This window comes from Ahaetulla prasina, chromosome 4, assembly GCF_028640845.1.
Source record: "Ahaetulla prasina isolate Xishuangbanna chromosome 4, ASM2864084v1, whole genome shotgun sequence".
Taxonomy (NCBI): domain Eukaryota; kingdom Metazoa; phylum Chordata; class Lepidosauria; order Squamata; family Colubridae; genus Ahaetulla; species Ahaetulla prasina.
In genome coordinates, this window is record NC_080542.1 from 103,026,534 (window position 1) to 103,042,288 (window position 15,755).

General features: G+C 37.1%; 1 protein-coding gene and 1 long non-coding RNA gene across 3 annotated transcripts in view; one reads left to right on the plus strand and one right to left on the minus strand.

Annotated features, from left to right (window-relative positions):
- The window catches only part of SKAP2 (src kinase associated phosphoprotein 2), a 317,205-nt gene that overhangs the window by 120,606 nt on the left and 180,844 nt on the right, over nt 1-15,755 (plus strand). The window lies entirely within an intron of this gene.
- LOC131197211 (uncharacterized) lies at nt 8,706-14,347 on the minus strand. The gene is made up of 3 exons (XR_009154910.1): nt 14,002-14,347; nt 12,243-12,353; nt 8,706-11,986 (listed from the first exon to the last, which is right to left on the minus strand). It is a non-coding gene; the product is annotated as an uncharacterized LOC131197211 (long non-coding RNA).

A 15,755-nucleotide genomic window follows, 5' to 3' on the forward strand; every position in this document is an offset into this window, starting at 1 on the left:
TATAACTAGGTTTTATGATGTTGGTTGTGAAGCCAGTATCTTTTTAAGGTGTCAAAAGAATTATTACTGAACAGCTGCAAAAGATTTCTGGAAATCTTGACACTAACAAAAAGACATCTTGTTATGGGCAATGTTGGAACTGACAAACTAAATTCTAAACCTACTCTATATTCTGATCAGTATAACAGACCCTCACATTTTATATAGTCAAAGTAATATATTTTGCTACTTAGCATCTGACTTTCAGTGTACAACTTGCTGAGCTTAAGAAAAATATTGATGCTTTACATAAGATTTGCTATTTCACAATAGGTTGTTCATTTTAATTGCAAGGTGACTTCCAGATATAGCGTACCTAACAGCAAAAGCACCTTGGAAATTTAATTTGCTTTTTCCCTCATTAGCATTTATTTGTGCTTGCTTTTATTACAAAAAGGAAAAATTGGAAGAAATTACAGAGATGCTCAGGAGGATTATAAGTGGAAGACAATTTCCTACAAAATTACAAGTTTGAGGCAATATGAATATACAATGAAAGCTTTTTGTGGAACTTCTGGGTTTTTTTTAATATTCACAAAGCTATATTCTTTTTAAAAAAATCTTGTGTTCATGAAGGACATAACCAATATCCCTGTCACAGAGTTGTGCCTCTCAAAATCTTTTAATTAATTGCATTTTGGAGACCCACCCAAGAAGCAAACCATATCCTCTTCTAGGGGCTAGGAATTGTTTCAAAGCAGGCAGGAACGTAGAGGTTGAGTTACAAGAGAGGGAAGGAGACGGGATTCATAATAAATATGTAAGGAAAAGCTGTATAATAACTTCATCTAATAATTAAATGCTCTCCCTTGCAATGAGCAAATGAATTTACACTTTCTAGGGTCTAGTTATGGTAATTTTTGTAAATTAGTGGGAAGTCAGTTGACAGGGTAATGGTGGGGACGGAATTGTCGGTTCTAAAAGTAGTGGTTTAGTTTTGTTGCTGAGCTAACTCATGCCATTACTGGAAACAACGTAAACTCTAGGGTTATATGATACAAATAAAAAATGAATCAGCACAAATGTATTCATTTGGTAACAAAATAGGATGCTATTCAGTGGTGGGTTTCAAATTTTTTAACTACCGGTTCTGTGGCTGTGGCTTGGTGGGCGTAGCATGACTTGGTGGGCATGGCAGGGGAAGGATACTGTAAAATCTCCATTCCCTCCCCAATCCAGAGGAAGATTACTGCAAAGTCCCCATTTCCTCCCGATCAGCTGGGACTTGGGAGGTAGAGAATAGCTGGGGGCGGGGCCAGTCAGAATTTTTACTACCGGTTCTCTGAACTACTTAAAATTTCTGCTACTGGATCTCCAGAACTGGTCAGAACCTGCTGAAACCCACCTCTGATGCTATTACTTCTTTTGCTGCTGATTAAATAGCTACAGCTCATATTTCAGTCATAAAGGATCTTAGGGAAGCTTACTGAAAAATGAAAAAAGACAATGTATTTACTAGGCTTACAATCTTAACATAATGATAAGCAAAAGGGGGAGGAGGGGAAAGATAGATAGGAAGAGAAAACAAGTATAGCCAGAACAAGTCTATACGAAGATGTTATACTCCACCTTAAAGATGTACTTCATGCTTTGGAAACAATACTGTTTTCCTTCTTGAGGACAACAATAGCACTATTCATCTCATCTTATTGAAATGCATGTACAGAAGCCATTTCTGACTACTAGTACTAAAGGAGATCCCAGGAATGAGACCAAATTAAATATTGTTGTATATTCCTTTGATCCTTAGGATTTGAATTGACTATTCTCATATTGTCTTAGCCTGAATGGTTGTTAGATTACATCTGATTTCTTTCAAGAGTGGTTCATTTAGTTCATTTTTTTCAGTTTTTCTGCTATTAATATTTCCTTCCTTCCTTCCTTCCTTCCTTCCTTCCTTCCTTCCTTCCTTCCTTCCTTCCTTCCTTTTTTCTTGTATACTGAATCTAGAATGATTCAAGATGATTTGACATATAAGCCAAGCCTAAAAACTTCTGTGTTTACTACTGATGCAGCCTTCCTTTCTAAGTTCAGTAAACCTGCCTACAGTTACTACAATAGGCCTGACATATTGAATATGCTTCTGCTGCCAATCTTTTCACACTGTAACATGGCTTTTCCAACAGCAGGAAAAATTTGCACATTTGTACCACCTAAATCCATCTAAAGCTGAACACAGTGGAGGCCCAGCTTTAGGTGTGGCATTTCTACATAGATAAAGGCAGGGGGAAAAAATGAACAGATTTATAATTTGGTTTTGCATGCAGAGATTGCAAAAGCTAAATTATAAATCGTAAATTTATAAATCGTAAATCCCCTATTCCTTTACTCAACATTAGAATATTTTTCTTATTTTTTAAAAATGTGTTATGTTAAAATTAAAAGCATTTCACTATAATGAATTTTAGCAAAGGACAGTATGATTTTCAGACCATTTGGCTTCCAAAATTCTTTGTAAACAGTCCCAATATTATGTTCTCACTTTCTGAATACTTTGAATCTCTTTGGGCTAAAGAGCTTACAAATTGTTGCTGTATTGAAAACATTCTTCTCACACAAGTTGATTTTGTTAGCAAATATATGAATGTGTGTGAATATGTGTGTGTGCACGCATGCATGCACATGTGTTCCCATGTGCATATTCATGTGCATGTGTGTGTGCGTGCATGCATGCACACGTGTTCCCATGTGCATATTCATGTGCATGTGCATGTGTGTGCATGCATGCACATGTGTTCCCATGTGCAGATTCATGTGCATGTGTGTGTGCGTGCATGCACATGTGTTCTCATGTGCAGATTCATGTGCATGTGTGTGTGCATGCATGCATGCACATGTGTTCCCATGTGCAGATTCATGTGCATGTGTGCATGCACGCACACACACAGGTTTTGTATTTCATTATTTCTTTTGAACATGACCTGTAGTTCGTATCATCAGCCACACTCAGTTACTAGATACAGTATGTCAGTGTATTCAAACACTGAAGTTCAAATGATAAATGAAAACATGTTAAATCATGATGTGATTTTAGATAAGCTTCTTCATCTAAAAACTCCTGTTCAGCCCAGTAGTATTGGTTATATTTGGTTTTAAACACGGAGAAAGATACATATGTGTGTTTGAGTTTCATAATGGTCAGCAATAGCAAGTTATCAAAGAAGGATTGTGTTTTTCATTTATGAGTGAAGCAATGACTTTCCTTATTACAATTTCCCTAATACAATTTCATTTTTTAAAAATAATAGTAGACCTTTAACCTTCCACTGTAGAGAATCTCTCTCTCTCCTCTCAACAGAAGCCACGACAGAATTTTGTATTCTCCTTCTCTGATTTGGGTGAACAAAAGGTTCAACTTTTCTTCTGTCTAATCATACATGCCTCAAACAGCTTCCCACTAGGTTCTGTCAGTTGCTGTTTTACATTGCTTTAAAAATGCTTAGTGGTCTCTCCTTGAAGTGAGAAAGGAAAAAAGCTTACATGTAAATGCAGACAAAACCTCTAAATCCTTTGATCTAGTGAGAGAGATTTGATGCAATCTCTCCAGCAAACTAAAGGTTTCATGTAATTACAGAGAACAGCAACAACAACTGATTGTAGGTGTTGTAGTTAAGCCAAGAAGGATTTTGGAGAGCATTTAGCTTATGAAAATAGTGTTTGTTCAAAATTATGTTGTCCACTTGAATTTATTCAAGAAAAATAATGAATGGAGCATTCATATGCAAGAAAATTCTGCTCTGGAGGTGTCTTATCTTTAATCTCCTTGCCTTGGTTTAGAACTTCCCTCTGCCTTTGAAGCGTAGCCACCCCAGCGCATCTCAGATACACTCACAACCCCATGGAAGTAATTTTGATATCTCCCCATGGATTTTCTTCTCAAACATGAGTCCCCAGGGAGATAGGTTCCTAAAGGTCTTTTGTTGTTGCTGGTCCAAACAAAAGAGAAGACAGGCATGTCACAGAGAGTACATGAAGAGACTGGCCTTCAAAGCCAAAAACTGCTTTGAGACTGCAGAATTAACATATCTTCCATGTACCAATTGTCATTCTAAATGGTGACCTGGGAAGCAAGAGTGGAGTGATGACCTGGTCAACACAGAGTCAGGACTGGATGATGATGGAGAAGAAAAGGTCCTTGAGAAAAACGTGAGTCTACTTGCAGTTTTACTAACTAAAACACATATTTAAATTTATTCACCAGCTCAAGTTCCCCCCACCTCCCAGTTTAGCAATGACAACATGCATGGGCAGATATTTTCAGTCTGAATCAGGTAGTAACTCATAGCGAAATTCATCATCTATAACTCTTTCTGCAGTTTTTACATTCCACGACTGTCAGACGGGCTGGCTATGTTACAACAGGAAGAGAAACAGCAAAGAATTAATGCAATTAAAAACTTCAAAGGAAACGTTTGAAAAGTTAAGGAGTGGAGAAAGTTCCTCTTTCAAAACTGCAAGTGCCCTCATTGCTCCATTGGGAACACAGGGAGGAATAAATTATCTTTACAAAATGTTAAAATATATAGAGAATCAAACGCTGAGAGCTGCAACAATATATCGAGTTGAATGTATGTTCTTTTGAATTTAGGCCTGTATGCTAAATGTACTAATGAGCTGTCCGGTTAAATTTAATTCTGTTTCATTTCCTTAACTGTAGTGGAGACTTTTGAAATGCACAGATGTTGCAAATTTGATAGTTTAATACTCTGAAATACTTCTTACACTAGTACAAAAGTAAGTCCCATTACACTCGAGACTTAATATGTACAGTATATTCATGGACTATGGAACTGTAAAAAAAGTTATATTAAAAAAACATGTGTTACATTTTGAAGATCATGAATCAGTGCAAAGAGCTTGAGATGAACCAGATTTGAACACTAAGAAGCTCTTTTCTTATCAAGCTATGACTGTCTAAACCCTCTGAAATAGGGTTATCTGTGCTGCTTTCATCTTTAGATGAAAGAGAGATAGCATTAGAAGAGATAGCAAAACAGGGTGGTATATTAGGCAATGATGCTTTTTTAAATTAAAAGCTGCTTGCTTGTACAGCACAAAAAAGTATATTGTATCTTCTTTCCTAATGCATTTGAAATGAGTAGTTTAACTAATAGACTGGGCCTTAAATGCAATATCTCCTATGAATAAAGCGATGTGTGTTCCTTTCTGCAGCATTTGAAAAACAAAAGGACAGTAGGCAAATGTATTTCAACCAGAAAAAGGTTGGTTTTAAAGAGATTTTTTTAAAAAATCCACATGGGTTTGATCAATATCTTTCTCAACTAGATATAGTCTTAATTTCTGATCTATATGTCTTATGTAAACAACAGACCTATAATTAATTAATCTGAGGATAGTTGCCACTATAGGACTAAAGCAGGCAATTTGGGGTCCTCAGAACATGTGTCAATTCCCATAATCTAGGATAGCATAGCCAATGGCAAGCAGTTGTGGTAATTGTTATCAAACATATATTTGGAGGCTACCAAGTTGCTCTCTTCTTTCCCTCTTTTCGTTGACAGGGATTGTCTTAGATATTTTTCTTCTCAGGATTAGCTCAGTATAGTAGAAATTATGGTTTAGTGGAAGAAGTTTTATACCTTCAGCAAAACAAGTATCTCTTTTGTTTATAATTTAGCACCTGCTTTTCCTCTTCTTAGTCACTATGACAGGCTATAACCATGACTGGAAAATTGGTGGTATGATATCTGATCATCTTTACAGGTCCCAATTGGATTTTTCCATGCAGGAGAATAATGACTTGGTAACTAAGCAGTTTAACCTCTTTACAAAAACCCAGCCTTTTTCCTGGAATATATCATATGATACATCATACACCGAAAATGTTGATAGGGATAGTATTAGCAACTTATTTCATTTCCTTCTTTATGTGGAGTGAACATTTTTCTCCTTTTTGGTGAAAGAATGGCAGTGGCTTAGACAGAGTTGATTGATTGATTTGCTTGATCTTATTGGTCAGCTGGAAAAAGATCACTGATTGGCTTTTGTTCTTAGAATATTCTTAGTGTTCCAAGATTGGCAGGAGTGAAGACAATCGGCAGGTCAGCTTCAAACTGCTCCAAAGGGATTAAGGAAGGGAAACATTCAATGCAATGAGGAAGTGCCCTATATCAATATTTTTTCTTTCCCTCCCTTTTGTTACTGGTCATTTGAAAACTGTTGCATGGCAAACAAGATTGTGTTTTGTTTTTTGAGAAACCCAACAAGATTGTGTTTTGTGTTTTAGAAACCCAAAATGCAAAGGAGTCCAGTAGTACCTTTTCAAGCAAAAAGTATTTTATCAAGGCATAAGATACTGAATTGTGCTTCCTCCTGCTTAGAAAAGGAAATAGTTTTGGATCTACTGTAAGATTTGACATTTCCCTAGAATGATCTGTACTGAGACTATATTTATGCTGAAATTGTAATCATTTATCTATTGGAACCTGAATTTAGTATTATTTGGATGGCAATCCCTTTATTCTTTGGAACGCTAATAGATCTCACTGTCTTGCTAGCTCCTGAATTCAACAGCATAAGTTTAAATTTTCACTTTAAGAATGCATGTAGCATCTTTTCCCAATATTGTGCCCTTTAGATAAATGTATTTGAACTCTTGAAATTTCCCAGAATCCATTACTATTGCTATGAATTTGGAGATGTCAAATTTTCTATACTGCATAAAAATTAGGTACAGATATTTCTTCTTCTGTCATTTAGCTTGGATTTCCCCACTTGAATTTGGTAGGTTTAGAGTTGACAAGAGGGAGTCCTTCTTCACATAGTGAATAAGTAATATATAGAGGTTAGATAACTTTTTAAAAAACAACAGAGAATAACTCAGTCATTAGCTATTATTTACAAGGACTAAGTAGAACCTCAAGAATGATTCAGGACCACTCTCTGGGTGACAGACAATGAAACACTGACTTCATGTAGTTTATGAGCTCTGCATGAGGTTGCCTTTAAAATTCAGCTGGTCTAGAACGCAGTGATACATGCAATATTAAATCTATGTGAGCTGCACTGGTTCTGAGTGCAAATCAAGATGCTGATTTCAAGCTTTAATGCCCTACATGGTATATGGTTTGATTACTTGTGGGGCTGCCAATTCCACTAGATAGATTGGACATGCTACAGATTCATTAATAAAGAAGTGTCATCTGATGGGCTCCAGGAAATATGATTTCAGTGTCACAGCACCTGTCCTGTGGAGCAGGAGTGACCTGAGATATAGACAGCCCCAACTCTGCTCTCCTCCAGGAAAGCTGTAAAGATCTGTTTTTTCTCCCAAAGATATTGGCAGCCAGAAAGTTGATGGAATTCTGGCACAGCTGTAGGTTTTTTAGTATACTAATGATAAGAATTTTTAGGAGTCTTTAGGAGACTCTTTAGGAGTCTTCGGAGACGTTGTAGGAGTCTACCCAGTTGCTTTTGCCTTGAATTTGTACAGTTTGGCTGTTCAATATTCATCTGCTTAGATGGGCAGTTATATCAATTTGTTATACAAATAAATTTTGTGCAAGGCTTTTACAACTGCTTGATAAGGTAGTGAATCGTCTCTAATTATCCAGCAAAGCTTTTCTTGTGTTGTGGAAGTCTGCTGGCTTTCCTCAAGTTATTAATTGCTTCTAATGTGATGTGTATCATGATATAAAAATTGTAAAAATGTAACTAAGTCTACTGGGACAAAACTAATAGGTGTAATCTTATAATCTGCTCTGAATAAGTAACATCTGTTGACTTCTCAAGAGTTCTGCATAAGTAACAAAAACAGGATTTTTCAATGTGTGCATAACACATAACAGTAGGAACAAACTAACCACATTGTAAAGAGCTGTCATGTCAGATAATCTTTGGAGTTTATTTTTTTATATTAAACACCACTATCTGAAATAACCATTCAGCTTTTCCCATGCAAAAATCATGCATTGTCTATACATTCCAAATCTCTATTGTTATTCATTTTATACAGCATTTTCTTTCTTAGACACTAACTTGTTTCAATGCCATCAACTAAAGTTTACATTAGTTGTAACCAATGCAACCTCCTACCTATCCATTCTCAAGTACCGTAAATCTTTCTGGTCAATCCCCTATAACACCTTATTCAATAACAAAAATTAATTAATTAAATTTTTCTTCTTTTCAACAATTACCGAAGAAAATTAATTAAAATTAATTAAAAGCTAGCTGTTTTCTGGCCATGGGAGATGCAAAGGATTTATTTATCAAATATTGTGGAGAAATAATCTGAAAGTAGGAGCTCTGATTTTGAAATGAATGGAATTTTTAACAAAAGGTTGATTTATATATCATTATAGGTTGCAAATAGTTATGGCTCTTCTTCTAAGAAATTCTATTCTGTTCTTCATCCTGCCTTATGTTTCCTCTAAATTAATGTTTCCTAAATTAATGTTTATTAATTTAATTCCTAAATTAATGTTTCTCAACCTTGGCAACTTGAAGATATGTTGACTTCAACTCCCAGAATTCTCCAGCCAGGGCTGACTGGGGATTTATTGAAGTTAAAGTCCATATAACTTTAAATTGCTAACAAATACTGTTGTAAATTAATATCAGAATTCAAGATCGCTTCCCTACATATAAAAATTTTTCTTTAAAAAAATTCTCTTCAAATGCTAAGATTTCCTTAGTTTAAATTGATTTCTTGAATACAATTAAAGCATTATGTGTACATAGCCATCTATTCAAATTATTATAAATTTAATTGTATACATTTATAATCTTTGTTTAATTCACATAAATTCTGCAGATAAACATGGAAGCACAATTATACCAAACTTAACATAATATATCAATCTTTTGAATAAAAACAAGACTGAAAGTAAGAAGTCCTTAAAGCTGCCAATACATTGTGGCTTTAATATGTTACAGCTTTAATTCTAAATTTGTGAGTTGCAAAAATATTGATTTATTATGCCTTGGACATGTTATAATGCTCACAGTTGTCATTTTCTAGTTTTTTCTTTTGCTATTAATTAAACATCATGGCATATATTTCACTGAAGAACAAAAGTCTATTATAGCCTTCTCCAACTTCGTGGCCTCTACAAATGATGGACTTCAACTGCCATCATTCCCAGTCAAAATGACCAAAAAAGCTATGTTAACTAGGAAATATAACAGGCTGATGATTCTACCTATGATCAAATAAATGTTTCCAGAAAATATTACAAGCAAGATTGGTAGGTGATATCTTTTATTGTTGTTTACTTGCCATCAGCATGTGATATCGCAAAGTGTTTTGCTCATTTTGAATTTGAAACTTCAAATTAGATGACTGTTATCTCTTAATATCTTTCAAAAATATTTCCATGTATTTAATTGAGCAACTGACTCATTAGCTGAAATTATTTTAGTATTCATAATGATCTGCTGAACAAATACTTTTTCATTAAAAACAAACCAGTAAAAGAAATCGTAGAATTATTTTAGGAGTCTAAAGGGAGCATGTTTTCTGGCTAACTGATTTTATTAAATTGCTTTGTTATCTTAACAGGGAAAACACGCTACCGGATCTCTTCTATTTTTTTTGCCATGAGAAACTATATAAACATTTAACATATTAATATTTAAAGGATTAAACATGTTAAAGGGTTGAACTTGTAGAGGCTGATATGATATCCTTTGCCGGGACTTCTTATATGCAACTTCTCCTTTTGTTTTCTTTCCTACTTTCTTTGCCATTGGATGAGATATGTATGTACTTAAAATAGAGCCTTTTTTGTGGTGGCAGACCCATCAGGGCACCAGTCCCCAACCTTTGTGGCCTGGCTAGGAGGAGGGAAAGGGGAACTGGGCTGCGTGAGTGGTGGACTGATATGCACACCACTCACACAAGGAGCATGGCAGTGTTCACATGTATGTACTTGTAGCTGTGTGTAGTTGAGCTGTGCATGCATGAGCATGCGTGGCAGCTTGTCAGTCGCATGAATCGAGCTACATATGTGCATGCATCTGTGCTGGCCCATTGCTTTTGGGAGTTGAGCTGCATGTGTGCAGGTCCACTGCTTGTGCAGCCCGATTGCAAATAGGCCATGGCCCAGCAGTAGCATGCAGCCTGGGGATTGGAGACTCCTGAATTAGGGCATTTCCTCCCCAGTAATGTTAACAATGACTGGCCGTAGCTTGATGAACTGGCTATAAAGAAAAAGAATCTGCAAAGAGAGATAATACTCCCTCAAAGGTAGATAACATTTTGTCAGTTTGCTTCAGAGTAGCTAGACTTTGGAAGTGTTTTCTTAAGAGACATGCTTATCAGATCATCTGCTGATCCTAGTCATATAGCCCTTTAAATGACCTTAGTGATAGAGAAAGTATGGCTAAAATGGCAATGAACAATATCTTCTGTTTTCTAAAGCCTGCCCTGTAAGCTCATTCCAGCTTTTCTTCCTTAATCTTTATCTTTTACTTTACATAAAACAGACCTACAGAATATTTCCTGCAATTGCTTATTTTTTTAAAAATCACTTCATGAATTGAACTTAATGGATGAAGGGATGGCAGGGACTACAAAGTAAATTAGCACAGTTTAATTTTATTGCTGTCATTGGAGATACACAAAAATTATATTCAGTGTTCTTCCCTTCAGCATTCTACAAGCCTCTTAAATTAGGATGTATCATCACCTAAAGTGCACATGAGTGAGTTGTAATACATCACATCAGATGAATAACACTATCTTGTAGTGGTTCAGAGTTGAACTGAGATCTCACGAAGAATCAGGTTAAAGAGATCACTTTATCATGGGGTAATTTCAGGAAGTTGCTGTAACTCAACCCAACAGAGATATTATTAAAATGATAAAAGAGGAATACAGTATCCCTTGTAAGCTGGTCTGAACTCCTTAGAAGAAAGGCAGAGACAGGCAGAAAGATACTGTAACTGCAAAACAAATCTGAAATGCACAAATTAGACTTGAGAAGTCCTACCCTTTCTTGAGATAGCCTTCTTTATGATGAAAAAACAGGTAAATTAGAGCAATTAGAAAGACACACAATATAAATGAAAGTGCAATATCCTGTGTTGTAATAAATCTATACGCAGATAAAATATTTTACACATTCTGATAATGTGGTATATTTTGGTTCACAAAAGTCATATAAGGGCACATATTTTCATTTTCTCAAGAATTGTCAAGATATATATAAAGAAGACTGATATTTTGTAAAAGATGTTTTTAACAGTTAAAGTAATCATTCTGAATTTGCCTGTCAACTGATATCATCCTTCCCTTACTGCTGAGACCAGACAGGGAACAAAATTGAGCATTAAGGTTCAGGAATGAAATCATACCAAACCAAGATAAGCTAATATTACTGAATGGAATATAATATATTTAGTCTGACTTTATCTTGGACAAATAGTGCTGATTCTTTCTTTAAGCCCACTGATAGGACACAAAGATTCTGTGCTTCATACCGTCTGAATTTTGAGTCTGTCGATACTGAGCATTGCAACAACACGCAAAAACTTGCAGATTTTTGTGGTTTTGGCTCAAAGACCAACTAGCTGGAGATAATGTGCTGTATTACATATTTACATTAGGAATGGTTAGCTGCTTATTTGATCTGGCACATAATCTTTCAGAGATGCACCACTTTATATGGATAGCGATACCAGGATCAACAGCCTTATCACAGCCTGTACTGCAGTATAAACACTCTCCAGCTCTATCTTATCTCTTTAAGTAGAAGTAACAAGAAATCATATACAAAAACAGAATTACTGAAGCCAGGAAACTTGCCAGCTGCACAAGACAGATATATGTTTTCTACTTTAATAATTGCTTTCATGTAATATATTTAAAATACTCCTTTCAAAAAGATTCAGAGAAAGATACAGTATTATGGGACTGCTGAATTCACTGCATCAGTATGAGTCTTGGTTCAGCCGTATTTCAATCTCCCTGTAGTGTACCTAACTGAGAAAAAAGCAAGATGCTTAAAAGATGAGACTAAAGGAAGATGAACATTATTGTCCCATATATTTGCTCACAAATTAAATTGAATTAAATGGGTCTTATTCTTATTTTAGAGTGTAGGAGATCCCAACAGTGTTTATCTAATCTTTGTTAGATAAACAATTAAAAACCTATGAGGTTAATAACAATTGTTCTTGTTTATGCAGATATTGCCAACTATTCAAAGATATTAAAATCTACAGTGACAATAGCTTACAATAAATGATGTGAAGAATCACATTGTTTTTCTAAGCATCCTTTTCATTCTTTTCCAGCCGTTCACTCGTGTCTTCGTTCTCTCCACTGAACTCTAGATGAAGGGCAGATGCTACAGACAAGCAAAGATAAAAAATGATTGCTTAAAATTAAGCTGAAGGATACCAGCCACTTTCCCCCATTATTAAGGCAGTCTCACTTTCCCCCCACCATGATAGCAATGCAAATTTAGGAGGGATTCATCTTAGGGCTCTTATGGTAGAGGAGAGCTAGTGGGAGAACTGATTACTGTAACTTATATGGTATGTATCATGTTCCTTATCCAATGGACACTGGCAAGGTCTTGTATGTGGTGCCAACTTCTTAATTTTTCTTTCACACCATTGGTAGCGGCAGCAGGCATTTTCTAACTAACAATTTTGGCCCAGTTTTGGACTTCACTGATGGGATTGACAAAGGAGAACACACACCTATGTTAAAGTCAGTGGTGGGATTCAAGTAATTTAACAACCGGTTCTTCCTAGTGACTCTTTGGGCGTGTGTGGCTGGGGGTGTGTGTCATGTGACTGAGTGGGCATGGCCAATTCAACGTCACTCTTGGCAACGTGGCACAGCACCGGTGGGCTGATGCTGCAGAGACAGGGCAATTTCCTATGTACCATTCCGAGCCCCTTTCCCCACCCCCCTCTGGGGCTGACAAAATAAAAGCCCATCTAAATTTTCAGCCTGGGCTGCGTGGAGTGAAAAGCATACAATATGCTACTGCTAAGGTTCTGGGTTCCTTGCCGTCACCTGAACCCAGAAGCTGAGTGGCAACATATTTTATGCCTTAAGAAGTCTGCTGGTGGCCTATGCAGCCAGAGCTGGGCTTGGAGCAGCAGCAGATGGACCTCTGGGCGCACAATCTACCCCTCAAGTCCAAATGCCCAAACTGGAGAGCTGGAAGAGAGATTTTCTGTTGTGCTGGTGAGTAAGTATGGACCGAGTGGGCTTTTTGCTTCCCCCCCACCTCCCCATTCCAATTCAGTGCGGCGTAGATAGCCGAATGGAGGTGAAAAATGGCGCGTTTCCATCGGCCTTTCTCTTTAATTCCCCCTAGCCTCCTTTTGCCAGCATGCACCATGCAGGCTTGGCAGGCAGTCACGGTCTTTAGATGGGCTTTTATTTTGTCAGCCCAAGAGGTGGGGAGGGAAGGGGCTCTGAATGCTACGTAGGAAATCTGTTTAGCCTGTTATTAAAACACAGCAGCCTGCAATTACTGCAGGCTCGAATCCCACCAGGCCCAAGGTTGACTCAGCCTTCCATCCTTTATAAGGTAGGTAAAATGAGGATCCAGATTGTTGAGGGGGGGGGCCAATAAGTTGACTTTTTAAATATACAAATAGAATGAGACTATTGCCTTACACACTGTAAGCCGCCCTGGGTCTTCGGAGAACGGCGGGATATAAATGTAAATAAAAAAAAAATACAGGAAATCGCCCTGTCTCTGCAGCATCCATTGTTTGCCAGTGGGCAGGCAATGAGGAGGAGGTCATGGTGGAGGCCGGCAAGCAAGCATGCAAGCAGGCTGGGTCTTGGGTGCTGCAGGGAAGATAGCGGGAAAGGTAGACAAGCAGGATGGGCCACAGGTGCCATGTGGGAGGCAGCAGGGAAGGCAGGCAAGCATGTTGGACTGCTGGGACAAAGGGGAAGGCAGGCAAGCAGGCTGGGACATGGGGACTGTTGGGAGGTAGCTGGTTGAGAAGTGAAGGAAGACTCACCAGGCAGAGATCACTGGTCCGTGTAGTTGAGTCAAGTGAGAGACCCAGAGAGAAGCAGCAGCTATGCCACCGGCATGACTCTAGGCATCGCCCAATGTGGGCAAGGTGTGATAAGGAGTGAGTGGGAGGGGCAGGAAGGGTAGGGCAGGGCCAGTCAGTGGTACAATTTACCAGTTCTCTGAACTGTGCAAAAATTTAACAACTGGTTTGCCTGAACTAGTCTGAACTGGCTGAAGCCCACCTCTGGATAAAATAAAATGTAACACATTTATTTTAATAAAGAGGTTGAGATTAAGTTCAATTTTAATTACTTTTGCTCTGTTATTAATTTTGGTCTCTTCCAGGACTCTTAAGGAAATTCTGGAAGACAAAATATGCAAAAATGTCATGTTCCTGAGACTGTCAACTTTGAGGATACAGAAATTCAGTGGGAAGCAATGTTTTCTCTGTATTCAAAGAAAGATCTCACAAAGTCCAATCCCACATCCACTTTGTCAGGTGTGTAATAGGACAAAGTAAGGGGTTGTTAGGATTGGGCAAAGTATGGCCTGGCCTTGTGTCATAAGGCCACTACAGCAGCCATGAAGGCCATCCTGGGTCATCCTGAAACAACATGGCTATAGGGGCTCTCGTGAAGTTGTGATAGGTCCAGCAAGCTGGCAATGGATAATATATTGTTAGAAATTATAACAAGATACAAGTGGACCTATGAAACAAAAAACATTAAAAACTAAGAGACAGAAAAGCAAAATACAAAATAGGAACTTTGAACACAACCAGTTTGGGAAATAAAACAGAAGAAATTGTAGAAATAATAAAAAAAAAGAAGGTTCAAGATAATGGGATTACCAATATAAGATGCAAAGGACATAGTAGCAAGAAAGCTCAAAAGGGTACTTGTTTATTTACTCATGAGGGAGCACAGCAAAGAATGGAATAGGCTTCTTGGTTCATCCAGACATACCCTGTTTCCCCCAAAATAAGACATCCCCTGATAATAAGCCCAATCAGGCTTTTAAGCACAAGACAATAAGGCCAAGCGCTTATTAAAGGATTTAATAAATATAAGACAGGGCCTTATTTTCAGGGAAACACGGTAGCAAAACATTGCATACTAGAGTCAACAAATACTCGGACAGAATAATAATATTAAAAATCAAGAGAGGAGAACAAACTGAAACATGTGTACAATTATATGCCCCGATAATTACACAGAAGAACAAAAGGATGAGTTCTCTATCTGAGGAGATAGAGAAAATGGAAATTAATAGTATATTGTACGTAATGGGAGATTTCAATGGTAGAGTAGGTACTAACAGAAGAGAATACAAAATTACTGGGCCACATGTTGCTAAGAACAATGAAAGGAATGAGAACAGCAAAGGATACTGGACTTATGCAGCCAACACCATTTTTTTAAATCACTAACATGTTTTTTGAACACCAAGACTCACAACATTATACATGGTATAAATGGAATGAGAGCATCACTAAAGTCAGGATAATTACGTATTAATAAGAGTAAAAAGAAGATTCAGAATACTTGGTGTAAAAGCTATTCCCAATAGACTACGTGCCACTGATCATATGATTGTAGAGCTAGCAAGATATGACAACTCTAATATTAAAAGAAAAAGACCAAAAAGATAAAATTAATAGAAAAAGACCAAAAACAGGAATTAATTAAGATAGCAAAACTTAAATAAGAAGTAGTAGAACAGTAACTAACAGCACCTACTAATTGGCAGTAAGCA